General features: G+C 42.5%; 1 protein-coding gene and 1 pseudogene across 2 annotated transcripts in view; one reads left to right on the top strand and one right to left on the bottom strand.

The window, feature by feature from the left end:
* Window positions 1-20,073, top strand: part of LOC128666415 (inter-alpha-trypsin inhibitor heavy chain H2-like) — a 165,858-nt gene that overhangs the window by 18,085 nt on the left and 127,700 nt on the right. The window lies entirely within an intron of this gene.
* On the bottom strand, window positions 17,233-18,514 carry LOC128666416 (charged multivesicular body protein 1a-like; annotated as a pseudogene).

The raw sequence follows: 20,073 nt of genomic DNA, 5'->3' as shown, positions 1-20,073 counted from the left end.
TATTTAATAGCTACAATAGTTAAAATTAATACAAATTTACCTGTAAAATAAATCCTAACCTAAGTTACAATTAAACCTAACACTACACTATCAATAAATAAATTAAATAAAATACCTACAATTACCTACAATTAAACCTAACACTACACTATCAATAAATAAATTAAATACAATTGCTACAAATAAATACAATGAAATAAACTAACTAAAGTACAAAAAATAAAAAAGAACTAAGTTACAAAAAATAAAAAAATATTTACAAACATTAGAAAAATATTACAACAATTTTAAACTAATTACACCTACTCTAAGCCCCCTAATAAAATAACAAAGCCCCCCAAAATAAAAAATGCCCTACCCTATTCTAAATTACTAAAGTTCAAAGCTTTTTTACCTTACCAGCCCTGAACAGGGCCCTTTGCGGGGCATGCCCCAAGAAATTCAGCTCTTTTGCCTGTAAAAAAACACATACAATACCCCCCCCCCCAACATTACAACCCACCACCCACATACCCCTAATCTAACCCAAACCCCCCTTAAATAAACCTAACACTAAGCCCCTGAAGATCTTCCTACCTTATCTTCACCATACCAGGTTCACCGATCGATCCAGAAGAGCTCCTCCGATGTCCTGATCCAAGCCCAAGCAGGGGGCTGAAGAGGTCCATGATCCGGCTGAAGTCATCATCCAAGCGGGAGCTGAAGAGGTCCATGATCCGGCTGAAGTCATCATCCAAGCGGGAGCTGAAGAGGTCCATGATCCGGCTGAAGTCTTCTATCAACGGCATCTTCAATCTTCTTTCTTCCGGATCCATCTTGAAGACCTCCACCGCGGACCCATCTTCTTCCGACGACGACTTCCCGACGAATGACGGTTCCTTTAAGGGACGTCATCCAAGATGGCGTCCCTCGAATTCCGATTGGCTGATAGGATTCTATTAGCCAATCGGAATTAAGGTAGGAAAATTCTGATTGGCTGATGGAATCAGCCAATCAGAATCAAGTTCAATCCGATTGGCTGATCTGATCAGCCAATCAGATTGAGCTCGCATTCTATTGGCTGATCGGAACAGCCAATAGAATGCAAGCTCAATCTGATTGGCTGATTGAATTTTCCTACCTTAATTCCGATTGGCTGATAGAATCCTATCAGCCAATCGGAATTTGAGGGACGCCATCTTGGATGACGTCCCTTAAAGGAACCGTCATTCGTCGGGAAGTCGTCGTCGGAAGAAGATGGGTCCGCGGTGGAGGTCTTCAAGATGGATCCGGAAGAAAGAAGATTGAAGATGCCGTTGATAGAAGACTTCAGCCGGATCATGGACCTCTTCAGCTCCCGCTTGGATGATGACTTCAGCCGGATCATGGACCTCTTCAGCTCCCGCTTGGATGATGACTTCAGCCGGATCATGGACCTCTTCAGCCCCCTGCTTGGGCTTGGATCAGGACATCGGAGGAGCTCTTCTGGATCGATCGGTGAACCTGGTATGGTGAAGATAAGGTAGGAAGATCTTCAGGGGCTTAGTGTTAGGTTTATTTAAGGGGGGTTTGGGTTAGATTAGGGGTATGTGGGTGGTGGGTTGTAATGTTGGGGGGGGTATTGTATTTTTTTTTTTACAGGCAAAAGAGCTGAATTTCTTGGGGCATGCACCGCAAAGGGCCCTGTTCAGGGCTGGTAAGGTAAAAGAGCTTTGAACTTTTGTAATTTAGAATAGGGTAGGGCATTTTTTTTATTTTGGGGGTCTTTGTTATTTTATTAGGGGGCTTAGAGTAGGTGTAATTAGTTTAAAATTGTTGTAATATTTTTCTAATGTTTGTAAATATTTTTTTATTTTTTGTAACTTAGTTCTTTTTTATTTTTTGTACTTTAGTTAGTTTATTTCATTGTATTTATTTGTAGGAATTGTATTTAATTTATTTATTGATAGTGTAGTGTTAGGTTTAATTGTAACTTAGGTTAGGATTTATTTTACAGGTAAATTTGTAATTATTTTAACTATTTTAGCTATTAAATAGTTCTTAACTATTTAATAGCTATTGTACCTGGTTAAAATAAATACAAAGTTACCTGTAAAATAAATATTAATCCTAAAATAGCTATAATATAATTATAATTTATATGGTAGCTATATTAGGATTTATTTTACAGGTAAGTATTTAGCTTTAAATAGGAATAATTTATTTAAGAAGAGTTAATTAATTTTGTTAGATTAAAATTATATTTAATTTAGGGGGGTGTTAGTGTTAGGGTTAGACTTAGCTTTAGGGGTTAATCCATTTATTAGAATAGCGGTGAGCTCCAGTCGGCAGATTAGGGGTTAATAATTGAAGTTAGGTGTCGGCGATGTTAGGGAGGGCAGATTAGGGGTTAATACTATTTATTATAGGGTTATTGAGGCGGGAGTGAGGCGGATTAGGGGTTAATAACTTTATTATAGTAGCGGTGCGGTCCGCTCGGCAGATTAGGGGTTAATAAGTGTAGGCAGGTGGAGGCGACGTTAAGGGGGGCAGATTAGGGGTTAATAAATATAATATAGGGGTCGGCGGTGTTAGGGGCAGCAGATTAGGGGTACATAAGTATAACGTAGGTGGCGGTCGGCAGATTAGGGGTTAAAAAAATGTAATCGAGTGGCGATGTGGGGGGGGCTCAGTTTAGGGGTACATAGGTAGTTTATGTGTGTTAGTGTACTTTAGAGTACAGTAGTTAAGAGCTTTATGAACCGGCGTTAGCCCAGAAAGCTCTTAACTACTGACTTTTTTCTGCGGCTGGAGTTTTGTCGTTAGAATTCTAATGCTCACTTCAGCCACGACTCTAAATACCGGAGTTAGAAAGATCCCATTGAAAAGATAGGATACGCAATTGACGTAAGGGGATCTGCGGTATGGAAAAGTCGCGGCTGAAAAGTGAGCGTTAGACCCTTTTTTGAATGACTCCAAATACCGGCGGTAGCCTAAAACCAGCGTTAGGAGCCTCTAACGCTGGTTTTCACGGCTACCGCCAAACTCCAAATCTAGGCCTATGTTAATAAGAGAAATATTCTTTAGATTTATTTAATTAATATTTAAGTTAGGGGGGCGTTAGGGTTAGGGTTAGGGTTAGACTTAGGTTTAGGGGTTAATAATTTTATTACAGTGGCGGCGGTGTAGTGGGGGGCAGGATAGGGGTTAATAAATTTATCATAGGTGACGACGGTGTAGGGGGGGCAGGATAGGGGTTAATAAATCTATTATAGGTGACGACAGTGTAGTGGGGGGCAGGATAGGGGTTAATACATTTATTATAGGTGGCGACAGTGTAGGGGGGGCAGGATAGGGGTTAATACATTTATTATAGGTGACGACGGTGTAGTGGGGGGCAGGATAGGGGTTAATAAATTTATTATAGGTGGCGGCAGTGTAGGGGGGGGCAGGATAGGGGTTAATAAATTTAATATAGGTTGCGGCGGGTTCAGGGAGCGGCGGTTTAGGGGTTAAACTATTTATTTAGTTGCGGCGAGGTGCGGGATCAGCAGGATAGGGGTTAATAATTTTATTATAGAGGGCGACGGTATGGGGGGGGCAGGATAGGGGTTACTAGGTATAATGTAGGTGGCAGTGGTGTCCGGGAGCGGCGGTTTAGGGGTTAATACATTTATCACAGTTGCAGCAGGGTCTAGGAGCAGCGGTTTAGGGGTTAATACATTTATAAGAGTTGCGGCAGGGTCTAGGAGCGGCGGTTTAGGGGTTAATACATTTATAAGAGTTGCGGCAGGGTCTAGGAGCGGCGGTTTAGGGGTTAAGTGATGAGTGATAACTCTCACAGTCCGCTGCTCATCGCCCCGTACTTGGTGCGTGGCTTTTTGACAGCTTTATTTGATAACTTAGGCGAACGTATTCAGGTCCGCGGCGGCGAAGGTAGGCGAGCTTAGGCGGGCGTATTGGGCCGGCGAAGGCAGGAAAGTAGACGGCTTGATAACTACCCCCCTAAGGGTCAAGTAACAATTTTATGAAACTATAGTAAGTGTGCCTATGAGGTATGGTCTAATACAGTATAATCATTATATCCTCCATGGCTATGACTACGGCAAATGCCAAAACGCGTAAGCCAGTTTAGGTGTCAGCCTACTCTGCTTATCCTATGCTTGTTCCATGAACTTTTAACTTAATTGAAATAAAAGAAAATTGTTTTTAAATGAACTGTCCGAACTTCTTGCTACATAACATGAGTTAAAAAGCCAAACGATGTGGGCAACAGCAAAAAAGCACAAACGGTGAAAGAGCGTGACACCAGTGGCTTACATGTTTCGGCACTCAGCCGTAATCATAGCCTGATCATACGGCACTCAGCCGTTATCATAGCCTGATCATACGGCACTCAGCCGTAATCATAGCGTAATCATAATCAACCTGATCGGATTCTGTCACCGCCTCAGAGCAGGCGGACAGGTTATGAAACAGCAGGCTCCCTGGAAACATAGGACATGTTAAATATTGATAAATATGCTTGATAAATATGCCCTAGTGTGTCCATTCTGTGGTCTTTATTTAGTCGATAACATGAGATCAGATGGATTGTAATTGCAGATGTTGTCCAAGCATGGTATTGGTTTATTTTCCGACATCGGCTTTGATCCAACATGCTCTTTATTAAAATATAGAGAGGGTGTTATTGTTTGTATTGTGATCATACCAACATCGAAAAAGCTGTATCAGGAGCTATAAAACCCATAAACACAATCCGTGCTCTTCACTTATAATCTGGCCCTTTAATGGGATAGCAACAAAAGTCCATCCAATACTATACTTTCCTCAAAACAATTTAACTTTTTAAAAATTTTTTTTTAATGATTTTTATTAATATTTAAAAATAGCAATTAAAACATTTACCAGAGGAGTGAACATATATAGAAAAGTACGAAACATAATGTATTGGCATAGCATCTGTACATCAAAGCATAAAATTATAATCCAGAGGATATAGAAATTCAACATGTAACAACTAGAAACACAAGCTAACAATACAATGGGGCCTATCTCTCAAGCTCCGAACGGAGCTTGACAGCCTGTGTTTCTGGCGAGTCTTCAGACTCGGCAGAAACACAAGTTATGGAGCAGAGGTCACAAAGACCGCTGCTCCATAACCCTGTCTGCCTGCTCTAAACTATATATATATATACAGTATCTCACAAAAGTGAGTACACCCCTCACATTTTTGTAAATATTTTATTTTATGTTTTCATGTGACAACACTGAAGAAATGACACTTTGCTACAATGTAAATTAGTGAGTGTACAGCCTGTATAACAGTGTAAATTTGCTGTCCCCTCAAAATAACTCAACACACAGCCATTAATGTCTAAACCGTTGTCAACAAAAGTGAGTACACCCCTAAGTTAAAATGTCCAAATTGAGCCCAAAGTGTCAATATTTTGTGTGGCCACCATTATTTTCCAGCACTGCCTTAACCCTCATGGGCATGAAGTTCACCAGAGCTTCACAGGTTGCCACTGGAGTCCTCCTCTACTCCTCCATGACGACATCACTGAGCTGGTGGATGTTAGAGACCTTGCGCTCCCCCACCTTCCATTTTTTAGATGCCCCACAGATGCTCAATATTGTTTAGGTCTGGAGACATGCTTTTCCAGTCCATCACCTTTACCCTCAGCTTCTTTAGCAAGCAGTGGTCATCTTGGAGGTGTGTTTGGGGTCATTATGTTGGAATACTGCCCTGCAGCCCAGTCTCCGAAGGGAGGGGATCATGCTCTGCTTCAGCATGTCACAGTACATGTTGGCATTCATGGTTTCCTCAATGAACTGTAGCTCCCCAGTGCCGGCAGCACTCATGCAGGCCCAGATCAGGACACTCCCACCACCATGCTTGACTGTAGGCAAGACACACTTGTCTTTGTACTCCTCACCTGGTTGCCGCCACACACGCTTGACACCATCTTAACCAAATAAGTTTTTCTTGGTCTCATCGGACCACAGGACATGGTTCCAGTAATCCATGTCCTTATTCTGCTTGTCTTTAGCAAACTGTTTGCATGCTTTCTTGTGCATCATCTTTAGAAAAGGCTTCCTTCAACAGCAATGCAGACCAATTTGATGCAGTGTGCGGCGTGTGGTCTGAGCACAGGTGGGCTGACCCCTTCAACATCTGCAGCAATGCTGGCAGCACTCATACATCTATTTCCCAAAGACAACCTCTGGATATGATGCTGAGCACGTGCACTCAACTTCTTTAGCGAGGCCTGTTCTGAGTGGAACATGTCCTGTGAAACCGCTGTATATTCTTGCCCACCATGCTGCAGCTCAGTTTCAGGGTCTTGGCGATCTTCTTATAGCCTGTGCCATCTTTTTTTTAGATCCTCAGAGAGTTATTTGCCATGAGGTGCCATGTTGAACTTCCAGTGACCAGTATGAGAGAGTGTGAGAGTGATAACACCAAATTTAACACACCTGCTCCCCATTCACACTTGAGACCTTGTAACACTAACAAATCACAGGATATTTCCACTTAGGGGTATACTCACTTTCGTTGCCAACGGTTTAGACATTAATAGCTGTGTGTTGAGTTATTTTGAGGGGACAGCGAATTTACACTGTTATACAGGCTGTACACTCACTACTTTACATTGTAGCAAAGTGTCATTTCTTCAGTGTTGTCATATAAAAACATATAATAAAGGGGGCGGAGCCTAGCCACGGACTAAGATGGCTGCTTAGACTCAGAGCTCTGGAGTCCCCTGAGTCTTCAAAGTAATGTAACATTCTCCCATAACCTTAAAAATAGCACAGAGTGCCCACAAACACCCAGCAGAAGTGACCAGGGGCAGATCCGGCAACCTTTCTAAAGTGCAGAGACTCCTTACAAGCAGACAGCGCTGCTCAAAGTGCAGGGACCGTGGGGAGAGAGAGCCGGGCAGAGGAGACAGGGGTGTAAGCGGGCCCATACACATCTAAATGTGATAAGTAGCAGAAGGGGCACCTCACACGCCGCAGCACAACCGGACTCACCAACGGCCTCCCCGCGTAGCCCTGCAAGAGTTTCACGCTGCGACTCAGAGCCGGGACATACAGGCCTTGCAGAGGTGGCGACCACGTGGCCATGCTGCGGTCAGCGGGAGCGGAATCAACGCTGATTCATAAGGCAGCACAAAGGGACTGAGCAGACCTCTTCCTCATCTGGCGGACGGTAAGGCCAGCTATAAGCACTCCACCCTCTCGCTACCATAGACCCCTTAAGCCCCAGGACACAAAGCGCTAAAGTGAGGCGCAGCGCAGGCTGGAGTAGAGGGAGCAGTGCAGGGCCCTAGAGACTTTGAGAGCAGGACCACAATAGGCAATAAGGAAAAGGGGCACACCTGAAGCTGAAGCACACATATTTAAAAACCCTACACACTGGGAGCAAGGGAGTAATAGTGATCACCACAGTTGCCCACAGCAGGCAGCAGAACGGCAAGCACAGCACCTTAAGCTGCAGCAGACATACCCCAACTCTAATCTAACTCGCCAGTTGCAGGGCCCTAAGCTGTACCCTGGGCCTGCAGAGCCAGCAACTCTTTGTGCAGCGTGCAACCACAGGCACTGGTCTGATGTCCGCTGGGGTGTAAATAAATAAATAACTAAATTAAAAACCTCAGCACTAGCACAGAATACACCCTGGTGCAACACATAACAACACAGAGTGCAAAGGAGACGAGACGGAGCTGTACCTTAGGCCTGCAAATCTAACAACCCCACGTGCAGTGCACAATCCCAGCCACAGGTTCATTGCCCACTGGGGGCTAAAAATAAGCAAACAAATAAAGAGGTCTAACACCAGCACAGTGTACACCCGTGAGTGCTATAAAGCAACACAGAGCACAAAGAGGGAGAAGCAGAGCAGTTTACATCAATCCCTAGACATGGCTACCAAAAGAAACACTAAACCAACCAGACCCACACAGTCAACAGCTCTGGAGAACTATCTGATCCCAGCGGAACCAAACACGTCCACAGTGGACACTGACCGCACTACACCTGCCCAGACAACCTTGGCGCAAGTCCACGAGCCTAGCCCACACAACAAGATGCAAAGCTACCTAACAAGAGAAGATATAAAACACCTATCTTCAAAAGAAGACATCAAAGAGGCGATGCAAGACTTTAAGTCTATGTTTGGGGAGCTGAAAAGAGACATTGTGGCGGTAGACCGCCGTGTCACGCAGGTGGAAGAAAGGCAAGAATCCTCAGTTCGGACTTGCAACATCAAACCAGTCAAATGCAGGCTCAGGAGGGTACAGTGCAAACACTTATGGACCGTATAGAGGACTTGGAGAACAGGAGCAGGAGGAACAATCTTAGGCTGCGAGGAATAACTGAAGCAGTCGACCCTCCTGCCCTGCAAAATTACATCCAAGACTTTATCAAATACCTTAAAAATAATGATGCAGCACCAGAAACACAGATAGAAAGAGCTCAACGGGCTTTACACCCCAAACCACCAAGCAGAGCACCTCCAAGAGATGTCATAATGAAGCTGTTGTCTTTTAGGGATAAGGAGGAGATCCTTCGGCTCGCCAGAGAACAGCATCCCCTGGAATTTAGAGGCTCAGAAATACAAGTGTACTCTGATTTATGTCCCACCACGCTACAAAAACGAAGAGACTTGAGGTTTGTCACTGCGGCCTTAAAAGAAAAGGGACTGCCATACAGGTGGGGATTCCCCACCAGCTTGATCGTCACAAAAAACAACACCTCGCACATTTTAAAATCAGCGGAAGACCTTCCAAACTTCAATCAAGCACTGGGACTAAACATACGTCCACCTCCAGAGGCGGCTGAAGGTCATCGGGGCCCTCCTGGACCCAATCCAAGAATCAACCAACAGCCCTTAGCCTGATGGGACAACATCAAGACAGGTTTACACAATTTCAATTATTATACTGATGTGAGGTACTTTGAACATTTGTCATGGACACAGGCGTTTAAGGCTTGATTAGATTTACAGGTCATATCCTAGCGAGAGTGTAGATGTTTATGTCATGTATGTTCACTATAGTGAAGGTAATTTCTGGCTTAAAGATGTGATCGCTTAATGTGGTTATTATTTTAGATATTATCTTGCACGCCTAGGATGTTTACTGTCAGCATTGAAATAACGACTGAGGATTAGAACATCTAGATGTGTAAAGGTTTTTACAAGAGTTAAGACTAAGACTGTAATGAACAACAAGTAGATGACAAGTTAGCTCAGGCATTGCTCAACAACTATACTACATCTGATAGGACCTACTGGTGTCTTTAAGACTGACAGGTACATCAACGGACGATTACACGAACAGGCACATAAAGTTCTATTCGAAATCTCAGAAGAGTAACAACTCATTGTAACATAGTCATACACAACACGAAAACATGGCAAAACACAATGCCGAATTAGATGATATCACCGCTGACACAGTTCAATGCTAGGACCATCACACATTGAAGGACACTAGGTTCAGAAAAACACCTTAACAGATAGACAACTAGGACAACGACCGAGATCAACCACCACACGTCCAGCAAAATGTTTAAGTTGAGTTTATAACCTTTTCTCTGGGAAATGTTAACTTAATCTGTATATGTTAAAAGTTTATATCAGATTTGAAGACAAAGGGGACAACTACCCCCCACAATAGAGTAGTTCTTTTATCTTTGTTGAAATTTGCCGTATTAGAACAGGCAAGACTGTGCTAATTATTTTGAATTGAGTTGTAATACTGCTTAATTGCATAGCAGAGCAGCTTAGTCTCTGCTTTATTCTTTTTCTACTTCCCCTCTCACACCCTTAGGGGCATCTGTCCCCCCCTTACGGACTAACACCCTCCTTAACAGCCTCATCACCCCTCCCCTCACACATTAATCCCTCCTCCCCCCCCCTTTTTTTTTTTTTCTCTCTCTCTCTTGTCCTCCCCCCCTTCCACCCACAGAGCACTAGCCCCTCATATAGAAACATACAAAACATGGCACCTAGGCAGGGGCACACCAGAACACATCCAATAGAACTAATATCACTAAATGTCAAAGGTTTAAACAGCCCCTACAAGAGATCTATAGCGCAAAGAGAATTGCAGAGAATGGGCGGGGACATTATATACCTCCAAGAAACGCACTTTGCGGCATCACATGAACCTAAATGGTATAGTCGTCACTACACAACTGCAATCTTTGCATCAGGGCCTAAAAAAAGAAACGGGGTAGGAATTCTTCTACATACAAAACTACCTTTTCAGCCAACACAAATACACAAAGACCCTGAAGGCAGGTATCTAATTGTAACCGGTTCCTTGTATGGCAGACCCATCACGATGGCCAACATTTACTGCCCAAACCATTCACAGCACACCTTTCTCTCGAAGGTTATCCAAAAATTTCTAGAAATGAAAATTGGAATGCTGTTTCTGGGTGGGGACTTCAACGCCCTGTTGGACCCTGCCCTAGACACATCGGATGGCATCTCCATCATCCCCACAGGACACTTAAATGCATGGCAGCAATGCATTTTACTCACACCCACATATAAAATATTCAAGGATTGACTATCTTTACACAGACACCACAGGACTCACGATCACTCAAAGTAGCAACATCAATGCAATAACATGGTCAGACCATGCCCCGGTCAGCTGCTCAATCTTGTGGCCTAATATACCAGTCACACCATTTGTATGGCGTCTGGATGACACATTACTGGATGACCCTGTCTTCAAGGCAGAAATCCAAGAAGAACTAACGAACTTCTTCCAGGTTAATGATGACGGACACACAGAGAGCACCACAGTATGGGAAGCGCACAAATGCACTGTCAGAGGTCTCCTGATCAGGAGGAAATCTGGCCTAAATAAAATTAAGAGGGAGCGCTACCGGACGCTGATGATGGAGGTAGAACAGGCGGAACAAATTAATAAATTACAGCCGAATGATGTCAGTAAAGCACAAACACTGGCAACAGCAAGGGAAAACCTCCTGCAGTATCTGCAGGAGGAATACCAAAGAAAGGCGCTGATGTTGAGACAACTATACTTCGAGTACGAGGACAAGGCCGGAAAGCTATTGGCCAGGGCGATTGCAAGGAAAAAACTCAAGACTTATGTGCATCACGTAATAGATAAAGAAGAGGTGGCGAGACTGGACGCAGACTCGATCGCAGAAACCTTCAGAGTGTTCTGTGAAACTCTGTATAACATAGCACATAATGAGCAAGGGGGGGGGAGCCAACCACGCCCGTCGCAAGACGATGAGGCGATACTAGAATACCTGGAGGGTGTTGATCTCCCCAGCCTGACAGAGAAGGAGAGGGATACACTGGATACCCCAATCTCAACAGCGGAAATCATGAAATCGATTAAAGACCTCCCTTCGGGGAAAAGTCCGGGGCCTGATGGTTTCGAACTCAAATACTACAAAACATACGCGCACAAGCCGGCTCCTATTCTGGCAAACCTGTTCAATGCCCTGCCCCAAGTGCCCAAGCTTCCAAGCTCCATGTTGGAGGCCTACATAACCGTAATCCCCAAGCCAGGGAAACAGCAGGACAAGCCCCAAAACTTCAGACCCATCTCTCTCCTAAACTCTGATGTTAAGATCCTGGCGAAGGTCTTGGCTATCAGAATTAACAAATTGCTACCTGGCCTGGTATCAACTGATCAGGTGGGGTTTGTCCCAGCCCGCGAGGCAAGGGACAACACCCTGAAAGTGCTTCAAATGATCACGCATGCCCAAATACACGGAGCGCCTCTCTCCCTGGTCACTACAGATGCTGAGAAGGCTTTTCACCGGGTGAGATGGTCGTTCATGAAGCACACGCTTCAAAAACTCGTATTTGGAGCTAAAATCATAAATATGATCATGTCCCTATACTCCTCCCCTAACGCAAGAGTTAGAGTGAACGGAACACTCTCCGACTCGTTTAACATCAACAACGGCACTAGGCAGGGCTGTCCTCTTTCGCCGCTCCTCTTCGCACTCACGATTGAGGTCTTAGCGAGTAAAATTAGAAACAACCCGCTTATCAAAGGGTTTGCGATGGGCGGGAAAGAACAGAAACTTTCCATGTATGCCGACGACGTACTACTATCTATCTCGAATGCCCCGGATTCGTTAAGGGAAGCCATGTCAGAATTTGTGGCGTTCGGAAGAGTATCAAACTTCCTACTCAACCCGCAAAAATCAGAAATCCTGATCATAAAAGAGAGACCTGACCTAATTGACACACTCCGAAATAATTGCCCGATTAAACTGGCACATCACTCCATAAAATACCTAGGGATCAAGCTCACCTCCAATTTAAAAGAGACAATAGAGATTAATTATAAAAACATTAGGGATGAGATCGTAAATGACTTAGCCAACTGGAAAAATAAAACCATCTCATGGATGGGGCATATTGGGGTGGTTAAGATGAATATCTTACCGAGGGTGTTGTACGTGATGCAAACAATACCTATCTCCCCATCCACGCAATACATACAACAATTACAGAAAGCCATAGAAGTCTATATATGGAACGGCATCAAGCCATGTATCAGAAAGCATACCACATACTTACCCAGAGATGGGGGAGGCTTGGGGGTGCCCTTACTGACAGAGTACCAAAGAGCAATCTCTTTACAGAGGTTGGTGGAGTGGAGCCAAAACATGTGCAATAAAGCCTGGGTCCAAATTGATAATGATATCCTGGGACATTGGTGCATTGGCATGGATTTCTGCCAAGGGCAGACCAACTGACATCGCACTATACCCTCTGATAGCACAGGTGTTTGAGGTATGGGATAAGACGCTTCTTAAAGAGCCACACATATCCACGCTTCACTCGCCAAATATTCCAATTAGAGAAAACCTAGACTTAGGCATGGAGTTTAGACCCCACGTGGCAGGCGAATTCCATACTCTTGCAGAGTCCTCCATAGTCAATATTATACATCAAGGAAAATTAAAAACACAAACTGAATTGTCGGAATGGGCACCAGAGATTTTTACATCTTGGTTCAGGGTTGCTCAGATGCAACACTATATAACAACACACCAAGGTAAAAAAGCACTGACCAGACAAAAAACATTCTATGAGACACTATGCACAATGACACAGACCCCCACACACCTAATCTCACAACTGTACAAGAAGCTGCTGACAAAAGGAGGATCCACCCTGCCGTCATATACTGCCGCATGGCAAAATGATCTTACACAAGACATTGAGACAAAAGATTGGATTAAAATTTTCGCTAAAGCGAAAAAGGCTTCGGTCTCTATGAAAATCCAAGAAACTCATTACAAGCTGATGAGTAGATGGTACATGACACCCCACAGATTGCACAAAATATACCCACATGTGGACGGGGGCTGCTGGAGAGGATGTGGGGAAGAGAGAACATTACTGCATATTTGGTGGAAATGCCCTCATGTACGCCCATTTTGGGAGGAAGTGTTAGGAGAAATGAGCAGGAAGCTAAAGACCATAATACCACCAAAACCCACATACCTAATATATCACGAACTCCCCAAGATGGTAGGAGAGGACAAGTACCTGCTCCTCTTACTGATGCTAAACAGCGCAAAAGGCCTGATACCTGTATATTGGAAAAAGGCGCAGGGTCCGACTCTGCAGGAATGGAGACACAGAGTAGGCGAGTTACTTAAGGTTGAATGGTATCATTACCTCAAATTAGGGAAACTAGATACCCATGAAATGATGACACTGACCTGGGAGGACAGGGGACTATAACATGAGAAATAATAAATGACTGACAATACTACAGACCTACAAGGCATGAGAGACGCTTCAGGCGCCACCCTGCCACTCCCAAACACACATCTCATCTCCCCCTCCTTTCCCTTTTACCCTCCCCCCCTTTTTTTTTTCTCCTCCTCCCTCTTACCTCCTCCACTCTTCTTTCCGAACTTTACTAATTCTCCCTTCTTAGTTATCTTAGCCTTACGAAACAGTGAGTAGGGCCATAACGTTAGGAACAAAGCGAGACTCGGTGGAATGTAACCAAAAGCCGGGTACCTACTGTTGATATGTAAGTTAAGATCCTGACGTTGAGTTCCAAAGTTGGATTTAACCAGTTAATAGGAATTTTATCACTTTGCGAGCTTATTAGCTAGCAGAAACAAGCTCAAAGTTATGGACTTACCTAACTATAACATTACTAATGAAGAGAAACAGACTGTATGATTTTGGGATATGAACTCTGAACTTTGAACAACCTCAAGACTTTCACAACGCTGTATTGTATATTGCGCTATGTATGTAATGAATACTGTTCCAAAGATTGTATATATTGATTTGGTTGTTCTCATCTTCTCTTTAATAAAGCTTGTTTAAAAAAAAACAAAAAAAAACAAACATATAATAAAATATTTACAAAAATGTGAGGGGTGTACTCCCGTTTGTGAGATACTGTATATATATATATATATACATATATATATATATATATATATATATATATATAAATATATACACTGTGCGTCCACTTTATTAGGTAGCATGTTGAGCCTCCTTTAGCCTTCAAAACAGCCTAAATTTGTCTAGGTATGGATTTATTAAGATGCTGAAAATGTTGTGGAGGTATTGCGTACCATGCAGACATGAGTATGTCACGCAACTCCTGAAAATTCGAGGGATGTGTAGGCCTGATGCGAATAGCCCTTTCCAGCTCATCCCAAAGACGTTCAAATGGATTGAGATCCGAGAACTAAGCAGGCTACCGCAGTAAGATAAGTCATTGTCATGTTCCAGGAACCATCCCATAGTGATGCAGGCCTTGTGCACTGGCACATTTTCCTGCTGGAAGTAACCATCAGCCTGATGATAAAACTGTCAACATGAACAGATGGACTTGGTCAGCAACAATGTTTACGTACGCTGTGGCATTTAGACGTGAATCTAGGGTATCAATGGACCCAACTTGTGCCAGTAAAACATTCTCCACACCATAACACCACCCCCACCACTTTGCACAGTTTTCATCAGACATGACGGAAAATTCGATGCCTGCAATCAACATCGTGCACTAGGAACTTTGACTCGTCAGACCAAGTAACCTTCTAACCAAGTAATCTTTGATGGTCCAGTACTGGTGTTGTTGTGCCCACATAAGGCATGCTCTCTTGTTCTTCTCTGATAACAATGGTACCTGACGTGGCTGCCGGCTGTTGTAGGTCATCCACAACAAGGTGCGCCTAGTGGTGTGTTGCGTTATGTTTTTCTCCGCACCAAGGTTGAATTCTGATGTGATTCGCAAAATTGTGGCCTGTCTGTTTGCTTGCTCAAGTTTCCACAGCACTGCTGCTGAATGGATGTTTTTTTGTTAATTTTACCATTCTCGATACACCCTTGAAACTGGGGTACGTGAAAAGTTCAGGAGTACTGCCGTTTCAAATATGCTTTGTCCAGCACGTTTTGCAACTACTATCTTGACACATTCAAAGTCTATTGGATCACTGCTCTTCGCCATTCTCGGTGCTGTTTGTACGCTTAACTAATAGTAGGGTGGTTGTTCTGCTGTATTTATACCAATACTGTGGCCATGTGACTTGCAACGTACAACGTACAACGTGCAAGGCAGGGCTGTACCTAATAAAGTGGCCGCACAGTATATTTATCAGATGAAATTAAATATTTTCCCCTCTGTTGCCCCACCAACCCCGTTTTCTTAAAGGCTTTTGGCTCGCCCTATCTATTATCTCACAACCAACAATTTTACTTTTTTATTAGAAAGGTTACATTTTGTAATTTGTTGCTGTATAAAATTGATCCCTTCATTTTAGGATGTCTCTTCCTTCCCTAACTACCTCTTCTCCCTCTACGTGTCTTTTTGTGCTCTCTTGTATGAAATCCAACCTTTAACAAAAGTCTGGCTGCTCATGTTATAAACTTCTTAATTTATTGATTTAATTCATTTTATTTAAAATATTTTTTTTTTTTTTTTTTTTGGCTTCAACAGAATTTATTTTGATAAGTAAATATTTTACCAGATAATTTACAGAAAAAAAATGACAAAGGCAAAAAATGTATCAGAAAATACCAACTTTGTACAGTTTTTAAAAGGGTATCCCTAAAACAGGGCTTTATAAACCCAAAAGGTCATAGATTTTACTCCAGGCTTCTTGTTTATTACTATTGCACATATTAACATTATGCATAAACCATTGTCCAACTCCTAGGGAAAAACCATCTTCAATTTGAAGTGTATTAGTCTACCTCTGCTTTAAAGATACCCCTCAGAAACCAGGTTTCTATAGAAACAGCAACTAAATCATATTAAAGGGACAGTAAAGTAAAAAATTAAATCTTTACTATTCAGAAACAGAAAATGCCATTTTAAACAACTTTCCAGTTTAATTGTATTATCCAATATGCTCCGTTCTCCTGGCATCCTCTCCTGATAAGCATACCTAGGTAGGCAGCAATGCATTACTGGAAGCAATCTGCTGATTGGTGGCTGCACTTATATACATGTCATTAGCTTGTAAAATGTGTTCAACTAGTTCCCAAAGTGCACTGTTACTCTTTCAACAAAGGACTCCAACAGAACGAATCAAATTAGATAATAGAATGTTAATTGGAAAGCTTTTTAAAACTGTATGATTCATGAAAGAAAAATGTTTTGTTTCATATCCCTTTAATTATACAAGCTTTACAACGTGGCGATAGTTTATTGCGCAAGTGAATTGTATAGCTGTTGGATGCTGCAGGCGCCTCTGACTAGTAAACCGGTATCTCTTCTACATTATGTTAACTTGGCATCGGTCCTCCAACACTTTGGAGGATACTGGACACAAGGCAGCAAAATGATTTAACTGAATCAGTATTTAATGGGTATAAAACAAATAGAATCTTAGTGCTCTGTTGAGGAAGACACTACACATAAGATGGAGACCAGACAATCACTCTAGCTGCACACACTGCAGTTATCCATACTGCAGCCATACAGATAACAATAAAATGTAGTGTGACCAAGGCTGCAGATACTGGCTTGTAATGTTGCAGACTGACACATTTACAGATTTTACCCATTAGTAAGAAGCTATACCGTTTCACCACTGAGCGTCACATATGGCAATTAAGTTTTTTACAGAATCTATCAGGAAAATGAATTTCCAATTTAAGGCTTAAACAAGAAACACAATCCAAAATTAGCAACAAGTAAAATAATGGATAAAATCAAAATTGCTATAAAAAGTAATTTCTACACCAATAAGATAGTTTCTGACAAAACATAGGGAAGGAAGTGCTTGTAATGAATACACAAAGGAAACGGAACAAAATGTTTTGTTATATACCCTGCCAAATTACATCTCCAGAGTGGCATTTCATGTGTTGGCTCAGTTGACCCATACAAAGTTATATTTTGAAGAATTGTTGAGCACACAAAGGCCAATGCTGAACATGATCGGTGTTTATATATTTCCTATTGAGGCTTCTTCAGTGTCTAATCCCAAATGCCATAATCCCCTGGTCCAGTGTGTGCTTAACTCATATGAAGTCAAGTCTTTCGAAGAAACAATTAACAGATTCAAAGACAGGAAGTTCAGGGTAGAATAGGTTTCATATGCACTTTAAATGGGGTTATATAGCACTGACAAAGAAATGCTGATCTTTTGTGCAGGATCGTAGATCCACCAATGGCAAGGGATCTGCAGTGAGACTATGCCACAAGCTAGGCCAGCCTCCAGATCAAGCACTGCTGAGAAACCGTACAGCAGCAGAACAAGCCAAGGCTACAGCATCCTCCCATAACGATATCTGAAGGCCACAGCGTGATAAAGTGACCCCAGCACTCCTGAAGTTCAAGAAAGGGGACTGAGCTGCAGAGTGTAGATGTTTAATTCCTCAAAGCAGCCAACCTGCGAGAAAGTTGGTCTTCCTGGGGGCAGGTGGAGCTCTCTCCCACTGAAGAAGCCCCTTCAGGGAGTTGGTTAAGCTGATCCATCACCTCCAACCCATTCTCTTCTGCTATCTGTACAATCAAGGAGTCAACTTGTTCCTGCGGTGTAGTGAGTGTCATTGCTGAACCCATTGAGTCCTCCATCACCGAGGTGTGGACATCCAAGTTCTGAACCTGTTGCTCAAATTTATCCATGGCAGCCGACACTTTCTGAAGATCCATAGATCCCAGGGCTTTGTCCAACGCTTTTGTCACCTGAGCCATGTTTTTAGTCACCCCCTTCATAGTGACTGCTGTCTGGACCTTGGAAGCCACTGCATCAACACGTGATGCCATCCGCAACCAGTTAAGACCCTCGTTCTTCTTTCGGATGGCATTCTCAGCGTAATACTCTGGCAACATCCACATTCTTCTGCGTAAGAGCCTTTTTCACTTTGGCTTGCTCTGTCTTGGAATCCTTCTCTGCCTTCTTTGCCAACTTTTCCAGCTGTTTTGCTGTGAACTTTAGCTGAAACAGGGTGTCGTCCATGCCGCCCTCAGTAGGTATTACAGACACCGAACAACCGAATTGTGTGTGAACCTGACACTTCCGCGTCCTGACACCTGCAACAGCCCAACCCCTTAAAATATTTTTTAACCTATATTAAAGGGATATGAAACCCAATTTTTTTTCTTTCATGATTCAGATAGAGCATGCAATATTAAGCAACTTTCTAATGTACCCCTATTATCAATATCTTTGTTCTCTTGGTATCTTTATTTGAAAAAGCAGGAATGTAAGCGTAGAAGTTGGCCCATTTTTTGCCCAGCAAGTAGGTTGCCTTTTCAGGGCAATGGTGAGCTTTGTTTTTTTAGATAGTTATTTAATTTGGGGGGGGTTGGTTGTGTGTGGGGGGGGTGTTACCGTTGGGGGGGTGTTTGTAATTTTTTTACAGGTAAAAGAGCTGATATCTTTGGGACAGTGCCCCACAAAAGGCCCTTTCAAGGGCCATTGGTAGTTTATTGTAGGCTAGGGTTTTTTTTTTATTTTGGGGGACTTTTTTATTTTGATAGGGCTATTAGATTAGGTGTAATTTTTTTCATTTTTGATAATTTGTTTAGTTAGTTTATTTTTTTGTAATTAGATACTTTTTGTAATTTTAGTAGTGTTAGGATTTTTTTAATGTATAGTTTAGTTTAATTTTATTGGTAGTTAGTTTAATTGTAGTTTAATAATTATCTTAGTTTAATTGTTAGTTTCAAATTAATTTATTTACTTTGACAGGTAAGTTTTAATTTAAGATAGGGAAATTGTAATTTTAATATAAAGTTAGGGGGACGTTAGGTTTAAGGGTTAATAGTTTATTTTAGTATATTTCGTTGGGGGGCTTTCGGTTTAGGGTTTAATAGATTATTTAAGTATATTTCGTTGTGGGGGGCGTTCGGTTTAGAGGTTAATAGGTTTATTATAGCGGCAGTGTGGGTGGACGGCAGATTAGGGGTTAATTATATTTAAATAGTGTTTGCTATGCGGGGAGGTGGCGGTTTAGAGGTCAATAGGTTTATTATAGTGGCGACGATGTCGGGGAGCGGCGGAATAGGGGTTAATACATTTTAATAGTGGCGGCGATGTCCGGAGTGGCAGATTAGGGGTTAATAACTTTATTATAGTGTTTGCGATGCGGGAGGGCCTCGGTTTAGGGGTTAATAGGTAGTTTATGGGTGTTAGTGTACTTTTTAACACTTTAGTTATGAGTGTTATGTTACAGCTTTGTAGCATAAAACTCATAACTGCTGACTTTCAGATGGCGGTACGGATCTTGTGGTTATAGAGTGTACCGCTCACTTTTTTGGCCTCCCAAGCAAACTCGTAATACTGGCACTATGGGAGTTCCATTGAAAAATACTTTTTTTTAAAGTGCGGCACTGACGTTGCGTGACAGGCAAAAAGGTGTGCGGTACCTATACCTACAAGACTTGTAATAGCAGCGTTAGGGAAAATGAAGCGTTATGGGCCATAACAGTGCTATTTGACTCATAACGCTGATTGTTTGCACAGTTTATCTCAACCAGCTAACATAGTACCTGGGGATACAAAATCCTTGATCATATGTAAAGTCAAATAGCTCCGCCTGTCGGGAAACACGTCTACTAAAAACTGTTTTTCCAAAAATGAAGATCTCTGTCATGCCCC

This window comes from Bombina bombina, chromosome 7, assembly GCF_027579735.1.
Source record: "Bombina bombina isolate aBomBom1 chromosome 7, aBomBom1.pri, whole genome shotgun sequence".
NCBI lineage: Eukaryota > Metazoa > Chordata > Amphibia > Anura > Bombinatoridae > Bombina > Bombina bombina.
This window is presented reverse-complemented; position numbering and strand designations above follow the sequence as displayed.